Genomic DNA, 23,716 nt, shown 5'->3' with positions numbered 1-23,716 from the left:
ATACGGGAGCGCATACGGTCACATACGGGAGCGCGAGGTTTTAGCTCCCTCCTGCTGTATGCGCTCCCGTATGGGACAAAACGTAGTGTGGACCAAGCCTTAGGGGTATTCTACGGCAGTGATTCCCAATGTCCACCTCTATGCAAATCCCTGATTTAGGCCTCAAATGTGCAATTCTGAGCACTGTCGTATTTCAAGGCAACAGATTAGGGCCACCTATGGGGTATTTTCGTACTCGGGAGAAATTGCCTAACAAATTTTGGGGGGGCTTTTTCTCCTTTTACCCCTTATGAAAAGTTAGAGTTTGGGTCTACTCCAGCATGTTGTTGTAAATTTTTATTTTTTACTCTAACTTGCTGGTGTTGCCCCATACTTTTTATTTTCACAAGAGGTAAAAGGAAAAAGACCACCAAAATTTGTAACACAATTTCTCCTGAGTACGGAAATACCCATTTGTGACCCCATTTTGGAAACTACACCTCTTAAGGAATGTAACAGGGGTATAGTGAGCCTTAACACCCCACAGGTGTTTGAAGAATTTTCGTTTGAAATTGAATTTTTTTTTAATTTTTTCATTAAAATGCTGGTGTTAACCCAAATTTTTCATTTTCACAAGGGGTAATAGGAAAAAGCCTTCCAAAATTTGTAACACAATTTCTTCTGAGTATAGAAATACCCCATGTGTGGACGTAAAGTGCTCTGCTGGTGAACTACAATGCTCAGAAGAGAAGGAGCGCCATTGGGCTTTGGAGAGAGAATTTGGCTGGAATTAAAGGCCATGTGCGTTTACAAAGACCCCATGGTACCAGAACGGTGGAAACTACACCCCTCAAAGAATGTAACAAGGGGTGCAGTGAGCATTTACATCCCACAGGTGTCTGACAGATTTTTGGAACACTGGTCCCTGAAAATTAGAAATTGTATTTTTCATTTGCACGGCCCACTGTTCCAAAATTCTGTCAAACACCAATGCGGTGTAAATGCTCACTGCACCCCCTTATAAAATACTGTGAGGGGTGTGGTTTCCAAAATGTGGTCACGTGGGGGTCCACTGTTCTGGTAGCATGGGGGCTTTGTTAACGCACATGGCCCCCGACTTCCATTCCAAACAAATTTTCTCTCCAAAAGCTCCTTCTCTTCTGAGCATTGTAGTTTGCCCGCAGAACACTTTACATCCACACATGGGGTATTTCCATACTCAGAAGAGATGGGGTTACAAATTTTTTATTTTTTTTTTGGGGGGGGGGGGGCATTTTCACTTATTACCTCTTGTTAAAAAAAAAAAAAAAAAAAAAAATTGTAAATTTGGGGGAAAAAATGCATTTTAGTGAAAGAAAAAAAAATGTCATTTACACATCCGACCTTAACGCAAAGGCCTTTAACGAAAACACTTGTGGTGTGTTAAGGCTCACTGTACCCCTTGTTACATGCCTTGAGGGTTTTTTATTTATTTCATTTATTTTTTATTTTGCTGTTCTGCACCATAGGGGCTTCCAAAATGTGACATGCCCCCTAAAAACTATTTAAGCAAAATTCACTCTCCAAAATCCCATTGTTGCTCCTTCGCTTCTGAGCCCTCTAGTGCACCCACAGAGCACTTTACGTTCACATATGAGGCATTTCCTTACTCGAGAGAAATTGGGTTACACATTTTGGGGAGCATTTTCTCCTTTTACCCCTTGTAAAAAAAAAAAAAAAAAAAAAACTGGGTCTACAAGAACATGCCAGTGTAAAAAATGGAGATTTTGAATTGTCTCCTTCACTTTGCTGCTATTCCTGTGAAACACCTAAAGGGTTAAAAACATTCTGAATATCATTTTGTATACTTTGAGGGGTAAAGTTTTTATAACGGGATCATTTTTAATTTTTCTTCTAATATGAAGACCCCTCAAATCCACTTCAAAACTTTGTGAAAAATTGGAAAATTGCTGTGGAACTTTGAAGCCCTCTGATGTCTTCCAAAAGTAAAAACATGTCAACTTTATGGTGCAAATATAAAGTAGACATATTGTATATATGCATCAATATATAACATATTTGGTATGTCTCTTTTCCTTACAAGCAGAGAGCTTGTAAGTTAGAAAAATGCAACATTTTTAAAAAAATTTATGAAATTTTGGAATTTTCCACTAAGAAATGATGCAAGTATTGACGAAAATTTACCACTATGATAAAGTAGTATATGTCACAAAAAAACTATCTCTGAATCAGATTCATAAGTCAAAGCTTCCCAGAGTTATTAATGCTTAAAGTGACAGTGGTCAGATGTACAAAAAAAATGCTCTGGTCCTTAAGGGTGAAAATGGGCTGGGTCCTTAAGGGCTTAAAGTAGCTGAAGGCATAATGTGAATTGATCATATTGCAAGGCTCCCCTAACTCATTACAGCCACCATTCCATGGAAATCACATGTAGAAGAACAGAAGTGTGAATGGAGCTTTACTAGTACAGTAATCCCCCAACCTAATATGGCCCTGACATATGATCATTTCAACATATGATGGCCTCTCAGAAGCCATCGCATGTTGAAGGCAGCATCAACATACGATGCTTTTGTATGTCGGGGCCATCGCATAAACGGCTATCTGGCAGCGCAGACTGCTTCAGCTGTCACCGGATAGCCGTTTACGGTGCCCCGTGTTGTCCGCTGACAAACACTTACCTGTCCTCGGGGCTCCGGCGCGTCCTTTTCGGCATCCCCTGCATCGCCGGAGCTCTCCATTGTCATTAGTACAAAAAGAGGGGGGCTCACCAAATCATACAATGGGTGCTACTGCTCAGTAAGCAAAAAAACTTGCTATACAAGGGTAAGGATTACTGTAAAGAGTGCACACCACAAGATCAATATTCATATAAATAACAAATTTTATTAGGTATCACATAAAGATTACAAAAAAGACAAAAAGGGCTAAAATCACTTTAAAAAGCTCTCAATCGAGCAACCTCTACAACATGGGAGAGGGGCCATGAACCCCCCTCTCACCAAAGTCCCGTCCCTCTGTAGTACAATATAATGGCTCAGGTAGTGGTGCTAACTGATAAGATGATACACATACAACATTAATCTTGTCACCAAATCAAATAAGCTTAACACCAAATGAAATGAAATACACAATGTGCAAGGAGAAAATATATAAATTCATATCACCAGTGCATAGCAACCACAGAACAAAGGAGCCGAAATAGTAAATGGCGGGACGGGACCCCTAGGCCCCACGCGTTCCGTCACCGTTTGTGACTTCCTCAGGGGTGTTGTAGTCCACCTGCCCTGCTCTCCATTGTCGTCATCACGTCACTGCGCATGCCTTTCCGTCATCCAATAGGACCTGCGTGCGTAGCGATGTGATGGCGGCAACGGAGAGCGAGGATGCCGGGGAAGCAAAGGCCTTGCTGGAACGTCAGGGTCACCCCGGGGACGCGGCGACAGCGATCGAAGGCGACATCCAGGGCAGTGGTGACGGTCCGGAGCGGCGGGGACACGTGAGTATAACCTCCAATACCAGTGGTCTTCAACCTGCGGACCGCCCAGATGTTGCAAAACTACAACTCCCAACATGCCTGGACAGCCGTTGGCTGTCCAGGCATGCTGGGGGTTGTAGTTTTGCAACATCTGGAGTTTCGCAGGTTGTAGACCACTGTCCTATACTTTACATTGCATGGATCCCTCAACATACGATGGTTTCAACAAACGATGGTCCATTTGGAACAGATTACCATCGTATGTTGAGGGACCACTGTATGTCTAAAAAATGTTCAACTGTTTGGGTTGTTTTTCTATTGGATGTCTATCTTGGATGAGTGGCATGCCTCCGCTTTAGGTCACTGACAGCTGAGACAGATGATGGTATTATGTGTTGTGTGTCACATTAGTATGTGTAACCCTACACTACTCGGCTGTGTAAATAAACAGTCATTTGAGTTCCTTTCATAACAGTGTCATGGTACATAGTAGCAGCACTTCACACGTGGGTGCAGTCTGTGACAGCATGTAGCCGTCCAAAGCAATATTATGCCAATATCACCGGCAGTTTGCTTTGTTTGTTGCCCTTGGAATATTTGAGAATATAAAAAAAAATAAAAAAAAAATAAAAACATTTATAATTATATATATATATATATATATATATATATATATATATATATATATATATATATATATTTTTTATTTTTTTTAACTGTTGGAAATGCAATATATGGGGGGGGGGTTATTGGTTATTGTATGCGGACTACATTTTGCTCTAAACTTGTTGGTTACTTTTTTGTCAAAAGTAAATTTTTCTGCAGTGCTAAAGAATTTGTGTGACTTTTGGTGAAAAGTTGCAAAGCCTTTTATTTGTCACAATCTACACCAACCCTGACATGGCTTACAAAACTTACTGCGGACAGCATTGGCAAAAAGTCGCACCAACCATACCAAGTGGTGTACAGAAGTGTGCTTTGAAAAAAAGTGTATTAGCCCCATATTTATCACATGCCGTACAACCAGGGCTCAAGTCCTTCAAGAATAAAAAGTGATCAAAAAGTCTGATCAGAACAAAAATGGTACCGCTAAAAACTTCAGATCACGGCGCAAAATATGAGCCCTCATACCGCCCTGAACACAGAAAAATAAAAAAGTTATAGGGGTTAGAAGATGACTTTTTTAAACGTATACATTTTCCTGCATGTAGTCATGATTTTTTTTTTTTCTGAAGTGATACAAAATCAAAACTATATAAGTAGGGGATCATACAGAATAAAGATAAGGTGTCATTTTTGTCGAAAAATGTACTGCGTAAAAACGGAAGCCCCCAAAACTTACAAAATAGTGTTTTTTCATCAATTTTGTCGCACATTGATTTTTAAATTTTTTTTTATTTTTTATTTTTTTTTTTACTGTTTTACTGTAGATTTTTGGGTAAAATGACTAATGTCATTACAAAGTAGAATAAGTGCCGCAAAAAATAAGCCGCCATATATAGAATTTTAGTTGAAAACTTAGGTGAAAAGTTATGATTTTTTTAAAGTTAAGAAGGAAAAATTGAAAATGAAAAAAACTGAAAACGCCCGGGTCCTTAAGGGGTTAAAGGTGTAGCAAAATCGTTAACCTACATCACCCTGATAAATTCCCTCTATAGTTCTCCTGTTGGTTCTACTCTTTAGCTTAAAGTTTTGTGAGTGAAACTGCTATTGACTAGCATTAAAGTGGTATTTTGGTCTTAGACCTCTTATCCCCGTATCCAAAGCATAGGGAATAAGATGTCTGGCAGGGGGTCTCGCCGCTGGAACCCTCTGCAGCACCCAGCATTTTGTTTCGGGTTCTCCCATAACAGAGACGTGACATCACACCACGCCCCCTGTATTCATGTCTATGCCATCACGTCACCTCCCAAAGACATGATTGTAGGGGTTGTGGCGTGATGTCACAAGGGGGCGTGGTGTGACGTCACGTCTCCGTCTCGGGAACAGCACCCGGAACAGAATGCCGTGTGCTGCTCGGAGATGGCAGGGGGTTCCAGCGGCGGGACCCATGCGATTAGACATCTTATCCCTTTGGATAGGGATAAGATTTCTAAGGCCAGAATACCCCTTAGGTGTCTGTACAGAAAGTTCAATTTCTTCAAAAAGGATACAAATAAAAAAAAAAGTCTGCGTAGAAATATGCATGACTTAATTTTTTTTTTTTTTTTGGGAGGGACTGTTTCAAGGAAAATAAACATATTTGTGTAAACAAGTCCTTCCAGCTGATCAATTCTTCCCTCCCTAGCTCTTGTAAAATTGTGGTTTATCAGGTAATTCCAGATGGGAACCTGGATACAGAATATCTGTCAGATGTTGAGTTACTAGGATTTTCTCACACCTATTAACACAAGAAATACAGCCATCCCGGTCTGGGTCCCCTTTCTTCAGCAGTCTGCCAATTTGCCTCTGGATATAGTCAGACGTGGGCTATTCTTGTAATGACATCTGATAGCCAGGGAGTGCTGACCTGTATACCATATGGTGGCACGTGGGGTCTCTGTGGTCGTATACACCAGTGCATTGTGCTGTTGTATGGTTCTGTTTTTATGGAGAAAATGGCACAAAGCTTCATAATACAACATGATATGGTTTTCTTATTTTTGTGTGATAGAAGGCATACAAAGATACAATGTGGACACATATAGCACCCATAGAAGTATGCACACAGAAGAAATAAGGATGCAATCACCGGTCGTTTGTGGAAAAGTTGGGTGAAGTTTATTGACTCAGGCATAGTTACATCATCAATGGAGGAAGGGAGAGTCACAGATACCAGCTCCGGAGGAGCTGGAAAAGTAGCGATGGTCCGATTCGCAGTATGAATTGCTTGATCACGCGTGACTTCCCTTCCTCAATTGACAATGTAACTGTACCTGAGTCAATAAACTTCACCCAGCTTTTCCAAGAACGATCGGGGAGTGCATCCTTATTTCTTCTTTGTGCATGTTTCTTTTGTTTTTTTTGTTCTGAGTTGATGCACCACCGCCTCGTGGATTAAAAACTCTACCTTTTGCCATCACTGTCTATTGCCTAAATTACGGTGTTACTTGCTTTATAATCCTGGTTTCTCTCCAATATAACCCATAGAAGTGTGCTGCATGTATAGAACTTGTACAGGACTGTAATACAACCATGTACGGTACATAAGTTCTAAGTGACTGCGTCTGAGGTTTGTGTCTATTTGCTTTTAAAAAGATAAAAAAATTGCTTTTAAGTTGACTCCAAAAATTCTTACATGTGGTTTTTTCCCTTAGTTTTTATTTTATATTTCAAAATATTAAAATCTTATTTTTTTTTCTGACCCTGTAGGTCTAAAACTAAGCAGACAGTTCCTGTTTTATACTGATCACTTTCCAGCAGTCTTCTCAATCATTATTACATTACTACTGTATATGTGACCTATATATGGAGAGGGTGTAAAGCCACTGCCAAACTTCTCAGGTGGCAGCTTATCCCCCTGAGAACATAATAATCGGGCAGTTGAAATCCAACATGCCTGATCCTTCCAAGATGCCATCTGTCTTGAGAGGATTGGGAGGCCCCTATCAACATTAGGTGGTTTGGCCGACTCCTGCCTTATATCTATACTATCATTTAATGCCTCTTTGATCACACATATTTGGTTTTTTCGTAAATATTTTTTATGAAACTTTTAATACAAATATAATAACATACATGGGTATTATACTGCAACTTGAATGACATCAAAGTGACATATATAAACATGTCTTTTATACCCAAAGTACAGCCATATAGATACAATCAAACATAACTGCAACAGGGGGAGGGGAGGGGTAAGTGCTCTGCTAGTAGTACTATTATGTATAATAACATCGTATTGGTCTATTACTATCATTATTCTATCATCTCGATACAATTTATCGGCATCTGTTCTACAGTATTTTCATCATTTTATGTAATAAACATAATAAAGTATGATAAGTGTGGCGTGAATGGTACTAGAGAATGCTCAGATGGGGATGGATTTCCAGTGAGTATTGACATGAACAGGGTATCGGTCAGCGCTTCATCCACACATTATATATTGCGACAATGTGAAGACGATAGCCAGTGTTGCCATCTGTTTATAAATTTTTGATATCGGCCCGATCCCAACGCGAGTATTGATCACACATATTTGACATACCCAGATAATATGCTGGAGTGGTCAGTGGAAAATCCTCTTTAAGGCCGAATTACTTGTGCTATTGCAACAGAACAAGTTGTTGCTTGAATAACACGATCCACATTCCATTGTGACGTCACAGCTGTTAGTGTACAGTGTATCTGGTTGTGTGTTGTGCTGTGCGGCAGTGGTTACTTGTGTGATATCTAATATAAATTACAAGTTAAGGGTCTCTGTACTTTTTTTTTTTACTACTGTACTTCCTTTCCTTTGCAGTTTCCTCTGTTCTCTATAGCTGTTTGCAGGCAATAGTTCTGGTTTCTACATGTCCTATATTGCATTCCTTAGTATATGTTCACATAACATAAAAAAATTAACCCCTTAAGGACTCAGCCCATTTTGGCCTTAAGGACTCAGACAATTTAATTTTTACGTTTTCATTTTTTCCTCCTCGCCTTCTAAAAATCATAACTCTTTTATATTTTCATCCACAGACTAGTATGAGGGCTTGTTTTTTGCGTGACCAGTTGTCCTTTGTAATTACATCACTCATTATATCATAAAATGTATGGCGCAACCAAAAAACACTATTTTTGTGGGGAAATTAAAACGAAAAACGCAATTTTGCTAATTTTGGAAGGTTTTGTTTTCACGTCGTACAATTTCTGGTAAAAATGACATGTGTTCTTTATTCTGAGGGTCAATACGATTAAAATGATACCCATTATTATATACTTTTATATTATTGTTGCGCTTAAAAAAAATCACAAACTTTTTAACCAAATTAGTACGTTTATAATCCCTTTATTTTGATGACCTATAACTTTTTTTTATTTTTCCGTATAAGCGGCGGTATGGGGGCTCATTTTTTGCGCCATGATCTGTACTTTTTTTTGATACCACATTTGTATATAAAAAACTTTTAATACATTTTTAATTTTTTTTTTTTATAAAATGTATTAAAAAAGTAGGAATTTTGGACTTTTTAAATTTTTTTTCGTTCACGCCGTTCACCGTACGGGATCATTAACATTTTATTTTAATAGTTCGGACATTTACGCACGCGGCGATACCAAATATGTCTATAAAAAAATGTTTTTTACGCTTTTTGGGGGTAAAATAGGAAAAAACGGACGTTTTACTTTTTTATTGGGGGAGGGTATTTTTCACTTTTTTTTTTTTACTTTTACTTTTACATTTTTTAACATTTTTTTTTACACTTGAATAGTCCCCATAGGGGACTATTCATAGCAATACCATGATTGCTAATACTGATCTGTTCTATGTATAGGACATAGAACAGATCAGTATTATCGGTCATCTCCTGCTCTGGTCTGCTCGATCACAGACCAGAGCAGGAGACGCCGGGAGCCGCACGGAGGAAGGAGAGGGGACCTCCGTGCGGCGTTATGAATGATCGGATCCCCGCAGCAGCGCTGCGGGCGATCCGATCGTTCATTTTAATCGCGAACTGCCGCAGATGCTGGGATCTGTATTGATCCCGGCACCTGAGGGGTTAATGGCGGACGCCCGCGAGATCGCGGGCGTCGGCCATTGCCGGCAGGTCCCTGGCTGCGATCAGCAGCCGGGATCAGCCGCGCATGACACGGGCATCGCTCCGATGCCCGCGGTTATGCTTAGGACGTAAATGTACGTCCTGGTGCGTTAAGTACCACCTCACCAGGACGTACATTTACGTCCTGCGTCCTTAAGGGGTTAAGCAAATATCCCCGGAAAGCCTCCAGTGTACACCATAAACATGTCCATGGCCTCCAGTTGCCAGACAAAGGCCAAGAGTGCTTCTCTTACCCCCCCCCCCCCCCAAAATCTGGCTGTTCTATCATGATGTGACCGTCTACATGTGGTCAGTAGTGATTGAAGCTTCTCCAGGCGAGCTTGTTCCTTACTTGCCCGTGTGAAGGGGAGAACTGTAATAAAAACAAACAAGAAAAGTTATTTATGTAAAGGTCTTAAACATGCCTAATCTAAGTGACCATGTCCAGCACAACACCCTTTCGATCAGCTTAACCATCAATCACAGTTGGGCTCCAATTGTGTGCAGCAGAAAGATTTTTGGCTTATTTTTTTTTTTTTACAGGCAGTAATACACAACTAGGCGGCTCACAAGTATGAAGTTGGTTTTATTGTAGTTAAATGGGCACTGTCTGATCCAAAAACATTTTATTTATGTTACTGATGAGAATGAAAGTGTACTTGTCGTCAACAAAAACTTTTTATATAATGTAGCTAATACCATTATATTTATAATGGTTTAAAATTGTGTATATTTTTGGGTGAAAACATGCTGCCCCTGCAGCTATTGTCTGTGTGTGTGTCTCTGAGGAGTCCAAAAACAGGAAGTGAGGGCAGGAGAAGCAGGGCTCTGTGCAGACTCCAGGCTTGTCAATCATCCTAATATGAGCCAGGAGCATGTTATAGAGCCTCAGTGCACACTGTCCTGCTTTTTCTTAGTGCACAGAGTCCTGCTTGTCCACCCTGATTCCTGTATTCTGACTCCTCATAGAGACACAAATGCAATAGCTACATTTTAATGGTATTATCTACATTATATAAAACGTTTATGTTGATGACAGGTACACTTTAAAGACCTTTTGTAATATGGTTGTTTAAAAAAATATATATATATTTAAAGGAAAACTGTCCCAAAAATCCCACCACTGGGGGTTCCCATACGGACTGGGACACTAACCAGTCCTGCAGCAGCATCAGCTTGTCCATGACTCATAGACAAGAGATGACTCATGGACAAGGCTGCATGAGCAGACACAACAATCACCTCCCACCACTACAAGGAGGGATACGCCCCCTTCCCCTGAGAGGGTTTTTAACACTGTAAGCTAATGAAAAGAGGTATTTTGTTTTGTTATAATATAGGTAATAGAGGCATAAAAATTAGATGTACATGGTCAGTATTAGGTACTTAGTAACATTAAAAAAAAATATTTATTTATTTTTGGAATCTGACAGGTACAATTTTAAGGGGGCATAAAATAATGCTTTTTAAATCCCCACTTACCTTAACAAATCGGTTCACATTCAAAATGTGTAGTTTTATCTGTAAGTTTAAGTTGAGCTGTTCTGTTCAAAGTGGAGGATTCACAGGTTGACAGTGGCTCCAGTCCCCCTACTACTATACACAGGCTTACTATTCTGTCTGGCAAACAATCTGGTTTCGGTACGGTGATAAAATTTTTGGCCTTCTGAGTTTCACTTTTTTGCAAGTATAAGGAAACTGCTTTTATTGCAATCTTCTTGCCCAGGTATTTGCCTACAGCAGGTGAAGATACAATACATGTTTGTCCTATAGATGCCAGAGGAAGCCATTGACTTTCTATACAGCATCTTTCCTAGGAGATATGACTGAAAAAAAAATACAAGTTGGTCCAGGTTCTTAAGTCAACTGTGGCTCACGATCAGGATATCCTGGCCAGCATAGAACCAGTATGGACATCTACGCCAACTCCAGTGACAGAATTTAGACAGCTGCATCATTGAACCTTCCTATGGAAGCTCATTTACTCTTCGGCAGTACATCCAATAAGTAAACATTATTTCCTAACTACCACGCTGTTCTGACCAGAGTGAACCAGAAGCTACTTTTACCTATGTATTTTTGAGATGCCCAATGTGAGTCTCATAGCCATGCATAGGGAAAGGGGCTTTCAGTCTACAGCAGTGCTTTAAAAATCGGACATTCTCACGTGTGGTCATATGGGCAAGCAGTGGGAGATATAAATAAAAAGTGAGGCATTAAAATAAAAATATCTTGCTTGCCTACCCCAGTCCCCTGCAGCTCCTGTCCCAATGTCGTCTGGCCCTTGCTCATTAATTGTGTTCCTCCTTCCTAGACAAGTTGGCTGGAGTAGACAGGTCCTGCTAAGACTCTCACTGCTGGCAGCAGTATCCTGTCTTGATCAGTGATTAGCAGCAATTCCTGATGAAACTACTCATCTCAGTTGTGGCCTAGATTGTCAGACTGAGAGCTTTGGAGGAACAGGATAGGTGAGTGTTCCTTTTTTTTTTTTTTTTTTTTTTTTTTTTTTTTTTTTTTTTTTACCCCAATACAACATTTTATTAATCCCCATCCACTCAACTTAGCATCTTGGGTTAGGTTCACACTACAGAATTTTCAACCGGAATTCCGTTATGAAATTCCGGTGCAGCATTGTTGGCAATCGCTGCATAGTGCACAATATGGAATGTTAAAATAGGGGATTGACCCGATCAAGGTGAGTAGAGTCTCCTTACCTTGGGACCCGTGACTCTGTATTCATTTTATATTGATTGTTGTAGGTTTTAACATGTTCTCAATAAAAGTTGTTAATTTTTAGCTATTCTTGGTTGGCTTTCCAATATGGAATGTTAGCAGTGGATATTCTGCAGCTGAAATTCCTCTGCCAAAAGAATGGTTTTGTCCATTCTTTAGACTGAATCCACTCCATAGACGTTGCCATCTATGGGAGCGGCAATGTCAGCGTGGTGCTATTGCTGAGTGATTCAGTCATTGCTGGCTGCACTTCTTCTCCCGCTGGAGCATTTTAAATGTGAAACTAGCCTTAGGGTATGTTCATACTACAGAGACCTCACCCAGAGAAATGCAGAGTGGAGAATCCCGGGCCGTCAGACACCAGATGAAACTCGTGTCAGAACTGGACATTACCCCCTGTAGACAACCATTTATTCTTTCAGCTGAGGAATTTCAGTGGCACAAAGCTGCGCCTCTTAAATCCCGTAGTGCGCACTGTGCAGCAGAATCCCATTTTAACAACAATGGGATTTCCAAGCAAAATTTTTAAAGCTGAGTTCCGCTAAGAAATTCCATAGTGTGAATGCGCCCTTACCTGATTTTCCACATATTGGCTCTACCATACCCATATGCCTTCGCTGTCCCACCAGCTCCCAAGCAGGGTCCAATATATAATATTCTCTCCCTCTTCTGGGTAAACATGGACGAACGTGAGGCGGAAGAGTAAACGTACTCATGTAATGGGCGAATGCTTGTATTGAAATCCAGTTCTGCAGTTGCGAAATGTATAATTAATAAGCTTCTGTAAGAAAGAGAAACTCTTCAGTACATCATTGTGGGGGAGGAAGCCGGTGTCTCTGGTACAGATTTCTCCTCATTGCTGACGCAAGCTCTATTTTAACATCCCTCTCTTTATTGTAAATTAAAAAACATCAAGCAAAATGTTGGCAGAAATGTGATAAAACACCACATCTCCTCCCCCTCTGTCTCCACGTGTTGTTTTGTGTCTTTTCTTCATCTCTGACTGCGCTGATACCATTGATGTCATTACTACACAATATGAATTCCATACAAGCGTGGTTCTTGTATTATATTAAGGGACGTGCAGTAAAGAAAGGACAAGACCAGATGTATAGAGAGAGAACAGTCTTTGTTGTTGTAACCAACTATAGTGCTTGTTTATATATACATACCTAGATTATTTATTCTAAATATCATTTTTTTTCTTTTTTTTTTTTCTTGGTCCTTTTCTTTGTCCGTCTTTTTCCGTACCCAAAACCGTAGCCTACCACTATTTATTTTTGTCCAGGTGAAAAAAACGTATTGAAACTGTATACGGTTCCTTTTTAATATGGGAGTCAACTGTACTGTGCACGTATGTGCGTATTGTTCCATCCGGTTTGTTCCATACAGTTTTTGAGTTTGCACATGTTTGCAGTGTACACAGAATGGAATGAAAAGTTAAAAACATACTACTTTTTTATTTTTTTTAACTGATTCAACCAGACCTTTTTTAAACCGTATATGGGCTAAAATTTGTATGCAAGTTTTGATACAGTTCAGTCCGGTTTTGAGAAATCCATTTTTCATCAAAAACCTTATACGGGAACTGTATTCCAAAAATGTGCTGGGAGTTGTAGTTTTGCAACAGCTTGAGTCACCCCAGTTGGGAAATGCTGGCCTACACTGACTAGAGGCACTAGATAAAGTATAGATAGACTGGACTTACTAGGGCTCTTGTGTCTGCTTTAAATATAAAAAAAAATCCCAAAAATATTATTTCCCTCATTATTTGACAATCTGTACTCGGTGGTCTGTCTGTGTTCCTGAAAGGGCCTTGTAGAAATCCATCAGAGAATACAGAGGTTAATCTCCAGCTGAACTGTTCCACTTTTTGTCTGGTGACCAAATGAGGGTATGTGGCTTAAAGGGGTATTCAAACTTTTTTTGTACATTTTAGGTATGTGTCCCTGTCTCCTAGTTATGTATATGTTAAATGCACATGTAGTACCAGTCAGGAGTGGATAGTATCCCTTTTTGGATTTTTATGCCCCCACCTGCATGTTCAACATTCCTCTGCCCTATATATTCCTGACTCTAGCCTTTCCCAGGATTCTGTGTTGCTTAAGACAACAGCTGATCACAAGGAGCTTGACTTCTTCTCATCTTACCTGACAAGCAAGCCCCCTGATGATGCATTGCGCCTGAATTTGTACATCTCTTCCAACGCGTCCCTGCCATCTTCGGACTGTGCTGAAATCACGTGACTTTTAATTTTAATTTTTTTTCTTTCCCCAGCAGAATCAGTTCTTAGTATCTGTTGATATAATACTCCTTTTAAGGATAGGATCACACACACTGGCCCTCATTTACTATTGCAAACCTGACATGTTTTGTCGGGTTGTGCACCAGATTCTGTTGCATTGCGCCAGAATTGAAAAACTCGACTAACTCTCCATTTTGCTAAGAAACCCAAAAAAGGGTCGTGGTCGCCAGGAAAAGGGTTGTGGTCTCTGAAAAGGGGCGTGTTCCTGACCTTTTCACAAAAAGCATATTTACTAAGGTTTCCACATAACATGTGGTGGATTTTAGCTGAGGACCAGACAGATCAGAACATGTGTGGTTAAAAAAAATAAAAAATTGTAGAGAAAGTGGAAAATGTGGGGAAACCTTAGTAAATACCATGGAAAATAAATTGTAGGGAATTAAAACTCACAAGGAAACCTACACAACACTCTTAGTAAATAAGGGCCAATGTGTGTTCATGCTGTGATAAATCTACCAGGCAGCAGGAAATACGCAGGTTATGCACAATGAGCAGACACACAGGGCTTCTGCCGCCGCAGCGCTGTGTGTGCAGTAAGGTCTAGAGACGTGTCCATGCATCAGTTACACACAGGGCTGTGACGGGGAAGCCCTGTGGGGGATATTTATCAAAACCCGTGCAAAGGAAAAGTTGCCACATAGCAACCAATCTGATTTTTGCTTTTATTTTTGCAGATGCCTTATTTAAAAATGAAAGTGAACTGATTGGTTGCTATGGGCAACTTTTCCTCTGAACCAGGTTTTGATAAATTGTACACAGCGTACTTCCCACAGCCCGGCGGATTTCTCGCACCTTGAAATACAATGCATATGTGCTCTGTGTGTGGTCCTACCCTAAGAGTGTGTGTGTATGTATATGTGTGTATGTGTGTGTGTGTATGTATATATATATATATATATATATATATATATATATATATAATTATTAATGTGTGTGTGTTTTTATGACACTCTATGGGCATTGCCTGATTATTTCCACACATGGGTCACTGTGGGTGACATGGCCGCTTCTCCGGGACACTTCTGAGTTGACCCTGCACTTACATAATATTGGTAGACTTATCATGAGGTTAAGCAGGATAATAAATGGACCAGCTGTTTCTCTAATGCAGCAACAAAGCCATGAGCAGCTTATCCTGTGATTTACAAACTAATGTGTTATCTGCATAACCCTCTGTCCATTTTTTTTTAAGCTGCAGTCCATTAGCTATACGACATACTGAACTATTTCACTTTACCATCTTACAGGAGACTAGGCAGAATGGTTTGCCCTGACAGAAATGGGCTAACTTTTTTATAGATTTTTTTTTCTTTAAATGTTTGTTTTTCTTTGGGCCAGTTCATTGGTAATGGTCCCATGTGATTATAGTGTCTTAACCTAGAGCTGGGCAGTATGACCAAAAATGTGTATCACTGTATTTTTGTAAGTTATGGTGGTTCCACAGTATTTCTCTAACCCCCCCAGGTTTATCAACCCAGCACTGCGCTGTCCCCCACATTGGGGAACTAATCATCTTACCTGAAAGCACCGCTCTCCTCGTCCTGTGAGTTGTGGGCCGCCGGCACTGGCAATCTCTACTGTACTACATGTTCCTGTGCCCGGGCTGCAAAAATAAACTTTAACCTACGTTCCACCGTTGCTCCGGTAACTGCCTCACACTGGGGATGGGAATGTCACAGAGCCGTCAACCTATCGCCGGCAGCAGCCATGTCCCGCCTTGGTCGGTGATAGACTGAGCACACTGTCATGTCAGGAGCCGGCCGTCTTCTTACATGACCGTGCGCTCAGCCTATCACCGGCCGAGTTGGGACACCGGAGGCAGTTACCGGAGCAACGGTATAAGGTAGGAAGGTAAGTTTTTAAAGTTTATTTTTGCAGCCCCGGGCACAAGGAATATGTAGTACAGTACAGAGTTCCGGCGCCCGCAACTCACAGGAGGAGGAAGAGAGTGGCGCTTGCGGGTGACATATATGATTAGTTCCCCAATGTGGGGGACTGCGCACTGTGGCTGATCATTCATTCGAGGGGGGAGGGGCCCAACCAGTATTGCGGTATGGGAAAAAATTCATATCCTACAGGAAAAAAAAATTCGATATGAACCGGTTTACCCCCCCCCCCCCAGCGCTATCTTAACCATCTGGTTAGGCTCCTGTGTATTCTGTCTTTCGTTCACATTCTTAAGTCAACAAGACAGTTTCCAAGCGGAATCAGATGGAAAAATTCCACCTGAAAATTCTGCTGCAATAGAATCCCATTGCTTTCAATGGGATTCTGCTGCACTGTGCACAAGGGGGAATTTCTACCACAGAAAGATCTACCGCAGAAATACAGATTCTGGCCTCCGCCGAAATCTGACCAGAAATGCATTGCCATCTATGAAGACCGTGCATTTCCGACTGGTCCTAGTTCCGGTATATTCTGCTAGTGCTCACTGTCTGCAAAATGTCCGCCCGATACATTCTGCTTTGTCAACATAACCTTTAAAACACAACATACCAATTTTTCTTTCCAATGACATCTGACATAGAGGGAAGGTCAGGAGAGCCCCAAACAAAATCTGCAGGTGTGTGTGTGTGTGTATGTATGTATGTATGTATGTATATATAATTTTATTTTATTTACTTTTTTGGTTACGTTCCCACCTGGCGTATATGCAGGAGGAGGGGGCCGTGTGCCGGTGGGACTGTGACGGGCAGCTCTGCCCCCAAAACTCACTGCACACATAGGGCTGCCACCGGAAAGCAAGGAATACGCAGCGTATTTCCTGCTGCTGCCATAAATTTTGCACAGCGTGAAATACGCTGTGTATACACCAGGTGGGAACACACCCTTGGGGGTCTATTCACACGTACAGGATCCTGCGCAGATTTGATGCACAGGATTTCAAGCTGTGTTCAGTTTACATAGAAATCTGCAGCAGAAAATCCTGCGCATCAAATATGCGCGCCAAATCTGCACATAATACTGTACGTGTGAATAGAGCATTAATGTGTATTGCCACCTGGATTCCTTTTAGGCCACTTTCATATAAGCGTGTTTTGCACCAACATGAGTGGAACTAACAAGGAGTATAATGGGAAGATTCCCACCAATTCTGGTTTTGCTTACAAATATTGATGTGAAAGTTAGTAGGTTTACATACAGGCTTTAGTAATGTAGTTAGCCGTTGTCCTTCAGAATGTACTGATTATAGAAAGAACCTAAACATAATATTGTATAATCCTTGAGATGTTTATATATTAACCCCAGTTTGGAAAATGTTTAAAGGTGTATTCCAGCACTCCACAGGATAAAGGATAAGTGTTTGTGAGGAGTCGGAGTGCTGTACTCTAGTATGTCCAGTGCTTCCATAGACAATACATGGCGCACATGCTGCCCCATCACTCCATACCGCAGGGTGAGAGCCAGGGCCCTGTTCTGGAGGTCCCAGCAGTAGGATCCCGTGCAGTCGGGCACTTATCTCGGACCCTGTTGATACTGGTTATGTTTTTAAGTGCTGGAATTCCCCTTTTTAAATACGTAATATGTATTTTCCCAAATTCATTGATCAGTCTGAGGGAAAAAAAAGTCTGATTTGCCTATAGCAACCATTCAGATCTCAGCTTTCATTTCTCAAATTGTTATGGGAAAACTGAAACCTTAGCTGTGATTGGTTGCAATAAAAAATAATGTACAATAAAGTACTGATGTAAGAGTGTGGCTAAAAGGCCTGACTACATAGTTAGATTGCAGTCTGTTACTATGGGAACACACAGTTCTGTATAGGAGCTGTTGTCAGTGGTAGGGCACTTTGTATTAAACAATTTCTAAAAAAGTTGATTTTTTTTTTTCTTTCCCCCTCTTTGATGCAGTGGAGCACTGTATATGAAAAAAATTCTCCTGACATTTACATTTTTGGGAAATCTTAGGTTAGTAAGGGCACATTCATGTTACAGTGGAGAAATTCTACTTTGAAATTCCGGTTCAGTAGCCTTTAATTGTTTTCAGTGGGATTCTGCTACACAATGCACACTGTTGAATTTCTGCAGAGGAAGAAATACAAATTCATGTTAATTCTTACCGCGAAAACTGCTTGGACATGCATTGCTGTCAATGGTGAGAGCTCATGTCCGAGCGGTCCTAGAGATGACTGAATCAGTGGTCACCTGCTATTCATGCATTGTCTGCCTATAATGTTTTCTAGGCAGACATTCCGTAGTGTGAATGCGCCCTTAGAGTACAAAGGGGCTAAGTTCTTTCAGTCAATTAGGTCAAGAACTATTTCTGAGGAGTATTGCAATATTTTTCCAAATATGCCTCATAGGCAATGGAAACGGACAATCTAAAACCCCAGATCTGTGGTTGCAAAGTAGTATACTGGGAGCATTAAATGGGCACTGTCAGATACAAAAACTTTTGATAAGTTGTACATCTTGGCAAAACATTAACCTTTCTAATATACTTCATAAGACCATTTTATTTTGGTTGTTATAGAAATCCCTGCTTATAAAATCATGGCTCTGTCCAAGCTGAAGCACAGGCATGGACAAAGTCCAGTAAGTGTGGGTGGGCTAGTACTCCTCTGTGCTCTCTCCTGTCTGATGGCACTCCTCTGTGCTCTCTCCTCTCTGATACTCCTCCTCTGTGCTCTCTCCTCTCTGATAGTACTCCTCTGTGCCCTCTCCTGTCTGATAGCACTCCTCCTCTGTGCTCTCTCTCCTGTCTGATAGGACTCCTCTGTGCTCTCTCTCCTCTCTGATACTCCTCCTCTGTGCTCTCTCTCCTCTCTGATACTCCTCCTCTGTGCTCTCTCTCCTCTCTGATACTCCTCCTCTGTGCTCTCTCTCCTCTCTGATACTCCTCCTCTGTGCTCTCTCTCCTCTCTGATACTCCTCCTCTGTGCTCTCTCTCCTCTCTGATACTCCTCCTCTGTGCTCTCTCCTCTCTGATACTCCTCCTCTGTGCTCTTTCCTCTCTGATACTCCTCCTCTGTGCTCTCTCCTGTCTGATGGCACTCCTCTGTGCTCTCTCTCCTCTCTGATAGGACAAGAGAGGGCACAGAGGAGTCCTGTCAGACAGGAGAGGGCACACAGGAGTACTAGCCCACCCTCACATACTGGACTTTGTCCATGCCTGTGCTTAAGCTTGGACAAAGCCAGGATTTTATAAGCCATGATTTCTATAAAAAGGAAAGGAAATTTTCTTATGAAGTATATTAGGTTAAAGAGGTTATCCACCATAACGTGATTTTAGTAGGTACCTGGCAGACAGTAATGGACATGCTTAGGAAGGATCTGCGCTGTTTTGGGGCTAAATGGCTATGTTATGAGATTACCATAACAATGTGGCTAGCATTTTGTGAACTGGTATTTCCTGTTTCAGTTTTTCTTTTTTTTGTCTACAAATCCCATAATTCCATATTTTTCCTCCCTCCCACACATCAGCGACCCCACCCATTGAAACATAAATGAGCTGCATCCATTCAAAAGACCTGTGGTTTTCAATCAGGGTGCCTACAGCTGTTGCAGATTGATCTCTCTCCAACCAAGCAATCACTCCACCCATTGACGCAGACAGGCTCCCTGTCATCAGCTGACTAGTGAGTCAGGTCTCGGCCGCATTGCAACCTGGGAAAAATCTGAGACAACAGTCATTTTGTATGCTGTTAAAAATATTGTGAGAAAACCGTCACACACAGGTACAGACACTATATTATGAACTACACTAACTTTACAGCCCCTGTAGCATAGTGAAATGAAGAAAAATCCTCAAATACCCATTTAATGTTTTGCCAAGATGTACAACATATGAAAAGTTTTTGTATCTGACAGTGCCCATTTAAGTGTCCTCAAATTGAGCCCTTTATAGGTCTCTAATGGATGACCTTTTTAATTAATCTTGGTCACTAAGAAAAAGCTAATTCTTAAGAGCATGGCATCTGTTTAAGCCTTTCACCACACAGCCTTGTTTTATAACCCTGCCCAGCAGGTGTTGTCCCGGATATGTGGTTATTGGTGCATACATGTCCTTGTAACCTGGCACAGTACTTGACAAGTCCAATAGGAAGAGATTTATTTTGTGCTTGGGAACTATTTGTATAGTCATGATGGAGCACATGTATACTGGGAAGCTAGTCCTGGTTTTACAAACCTGTTTGGCCGTTGAAACACAACTTGTTAAAAAAAAAGTGTTTTTATTTTTTTATTCAGACGTTGTGGGCAGTCATTGATACCGAACAAAGCTATTCTAAGCTTGTTGGTGCTTGGCTACCTAGTGACTAATGACATTTTATTACAATGGATTTTTTATATAAAATCTGCACGTTTGTTGTCTTTGCTTGAGAGGTGGCTTGTCCTCTGTGCCACAAAGCCTTGCTTGTCCTCAGTGCCACAGAGACAATAGCTGCACGGACAAGACGTGTATATTTCTGGGTGAAGAAAATGCTATTTATTTTTAACCAATGTATCTGCATTATGTTCAAAGATTTTGCAAATGAGTGTCAATTTAATGATATTGATCTGTACAATAAAAGCACATACTTAAAACAGTATTACTTCCCTTACTGAGAACCAAATGGGAAATGGCATAAGAGAACAAAGGTTTCAAGGCTAGTCATTAGGTAAAAAGGTATTGTCTTTGCATAGAGAAGATGAGGTCAGGTTCTCTTTCTGGGGAAGTGTGCCATGCATCTTTATAGCACCGGAACTGGTTTTACCAATTGCAACCTTGAGACCTTGAGGTGCATGTGTTATGTTACTGTCCATAAAACATTCTTATTGTCATAAAAACTTTCAGAACAGAAGTTTTAACCCCTTCCTGCCCTAGGACATATGCATACATACCAGTTGCTAGCTAGTTAGCGCAAATGGACGTATACGTCCTGGCAATATCTTGCTCAGCACGTTGTGCTGCAGGAGATCACCGGCGGCACGCGGTGGTCAATCACAGCAGGGGTCCCACCGCAGCTGCCAAGATCGGGATTGCGCCAGTCACAGGGAGAGCCCCTGTTCACCAACTACGATTGCATATCCTGTTGGTTGCCATGGCAGTAGGAGGCCAACTGATGGCCTCCCGTCTGCCTAGTATGGCAGCCTGTAAGGTCCAGCCATAGGCTGGATTGCACAGGCTGAATGTCAGTGTAGTACTGACAGTTATACTGTGCTGTGCTGTAGTACAGATGTACTGCAGCATAGTATAACCTGTGAAAAGTCAAACAATAAAATAGTGTAAAAAAAAAAAATCTAAAGAAATGCCCCTTTAAAATCTTATATTATCACCCCCAAAAAAGGGGGAAAAAACTAACTACCAAACCTATACATAATAGGTATTGCCCTGTCCATAATGATGTGTACAATACGGTGAACATAGTAATAAACAAAAGATCACAAAAATGGTACCAATAAAAAGCACAACTTTTCATGCAAAAAATAAGCCCTCACACAATGGTGTTGGACGAAAAATAAAAAAAAGTTTTGGCTGTCAGAACATGACAACACAAAAAAAGGGGGATAAAAGACAAAGATGATTATAAAAATGCCAGTGGTATACAGTTAATGCCATAAAAATAATTAAAGCCAGAAATTTTTCTCAATATTTGAGTTTTTCACCAAATAATAATTTACCAATATAAAGTACAATATGTCACGAAAAAACACGAAAATCAGAATCTCTCTAAGCTGGAGTATTTTTTTTAGCCATAACTTATACCAGTTTCTGAAGTAATGTCCCTTTCACACTACCGTTGTCACCCTGCAAAACCTCCTGAATGTCCCTAATACGGCCGTCGAAATATCCCATTCATGTCAATGGGATTTTTTGACCATCCTGCAGCACCAGTTATGTCCCGTTATGACTAACGGACGTTATTTTTGATGGCACAAAAGACTATGCATGCAGTACTTTTTGTCCCGTCAAAAATAACGGTGGAATAACTTTCATTAAAATTTTAACCTTGAAGTCTGGGTGACTGATGTTCACAATTGACATCTGCTAGTGCCCGTTATTTTAACGATCGTTATGATCCGTTATTTGTACTGTGCATGCTCAGAACATGGAAATAAAATAACGGACTATAACGGATGGAACATGTCTGTTATTTTTACATTGGTCATCCGTTATGTTCAGTAATTATGTCTATTTTTTCATGACCTCTTTCAGCAGAAAAACGGCTGTTAAAATGCAGGACTAGGACAGTAGTGTGAAAGAAGCCTACGGCCCCTCTCACACTGCCAGTATGCTCCGGCAAATTCAGCCGTCAAACTTTTTTTTAAACATTTTTATTTATTTATTTATTTATTTTTAGCAGTTTGCCGGCTGTAATTTTTGCAGCAGCATACCGGCAAATAACAGGTCCTGATGGACCCCATTGTATTCAATTGGCACCATTATTTTTTTGGACAGAAAAGCTGGAGAAAAAGACGGTGCAACCACTATTTTTTCTCCGGCTTTTCTCAATCCTAAAGTAACGGGCTTCACTTCCGTAGACAACTGGCAGTGTGAACGTAGCCTAAGTTATGTTTATTTATTTTTTTTCTCTCTTTCTCCAGCTTTTACCCTTTTGAGTCCATGATGGCTAGTTATAATACTGTGTGTAATTTGCTTCTATTACCTCTGTGGTGTTTTGTCCAGTTTTCATGTACAGGACCCAAACTCAGAGGTGCTGTAGTGCAAGTCTTTTTACTTTTTGTTGTTGTCTCTGACTTTTCCCAGCATTTCTTGCGGCCAGAGACAATTGGTCACATGGACTCCAGGGGGGTGAGGCTATCCTGCAGTTGGCGGGTGGATAGCAGGGCAGAAGGGGCTTTACTGAATTAATGCTATACAACCACCAAGTGCAGCATAGCCACACCCCCTGGAGACTATGTGACTTAAAGGGGTACTCTGTCAGAAAACATCTTATCCCCTATCCAAAGGATAGGTGATAAGATGTCTGATAACGGGGGTCCCACCGCTGAGGTTCCCCCGCGATCTCTGCGCCAGTGGCGGCGGCGTTCAGAACTTGAAAACTTGGAGCTATGGTGTTCATGACATCATGCCACGCCCCATCCATTCATGTCTATGGGAGGGGGTGTGATGGCTAGTATGTAGCCATCACACCTCCTCCTGGAGACATGAATGGATGGGGCGTGGCAGCTGTAGTGTCTGCCTGACCGCTCTAGTCGGGGCCCCTGCTTGCCCGCTAAGCCAGTGTTTCCCAACCAGGGTGCCTCCAGCTGTTGCAAAACTACAACTCCTAGCATGCCCGGACAGTCGATAGTATCTGTGCAACTGACAAGGCTTTTTGCCCTCTTACAGACACAGAATTCCTTTATTCTTGGAAACAAAATCCCAGGCTAGACCTGTCTACAGCTACAGACAAAGGAAGTTTTTTTATTTTATCTTTTTGAAATGCTAGAAAAATGTAAGTTTACTTTATGACTGTTATTTTTTTTTTTTTTTTTTTTTTTGAGTATTAGGTCTCCTTTACACTGCTGCAAGTTGTGCAAGTGCGCATTATTTCAGAGGCTCCGTTACATTCTG

General features: G+C 41.0%; 1 protein-coding gene and 1 long non-coding RNA gene across 3 annotated transcripts in view; one reads left to right on the top strand and one right to left on the bottom strand.

The window, feature by feature from the left end:
• The window catches only part of PDE7A (phosphodiesterase 7A), a 93,717-nt gene that overhangs the window by 11,177 nt on the left and 58,824 nt on the right, over positions 1-23,716 (top strand). Inside the window, exon 1 of one of the 2 annotated variants that reach the window (XM_056522046.1) lies at positions 15,937-16,069. The exons of the other annotated variant lie outside the window; for it this stretch is intronic. The gene's annotated coding sequence lies outside the window, so the exon portion shown is untranslated. Of the gene's footprint in view, positions 1-15,936; positions 16,070-23,716 lie in introns of those variants that run through there. 2 annotated transcript variants of the gene reach the window in all.
• LOC130274124 (uncharacterized) lies at positions 9,448-15,881 on the bottom strand. Its single transcript, XR_008844253.1, has 3 exons — positions 15,737-15,881; positions 14,064-14,209; positions 9,448-9,553 (listed from the first exon to the last, which is right to left on the bottom strand). It is a non-coding gene; the product is annotated as an uncharacterized LOC130274124 (long non-coding RNA).

Source organism: Hyla sarda, chromosome 5, assembly GCF_029499605.1.
Source record: "Hyla sarda isolate aHylSar1 chromosome 5, aHylSar1.hap1, whole genome shotgun sequence".
NCBI classification, from domain to species: domain Eukaryota; kingdom Metazoa; phylum Chordata; class Amphibia; order Anura; family Hylidae; genus Hyla; species Hyla sarda.
This window is presented reverse-complemented; position numbering and strand designations above follow the sequence as displayed.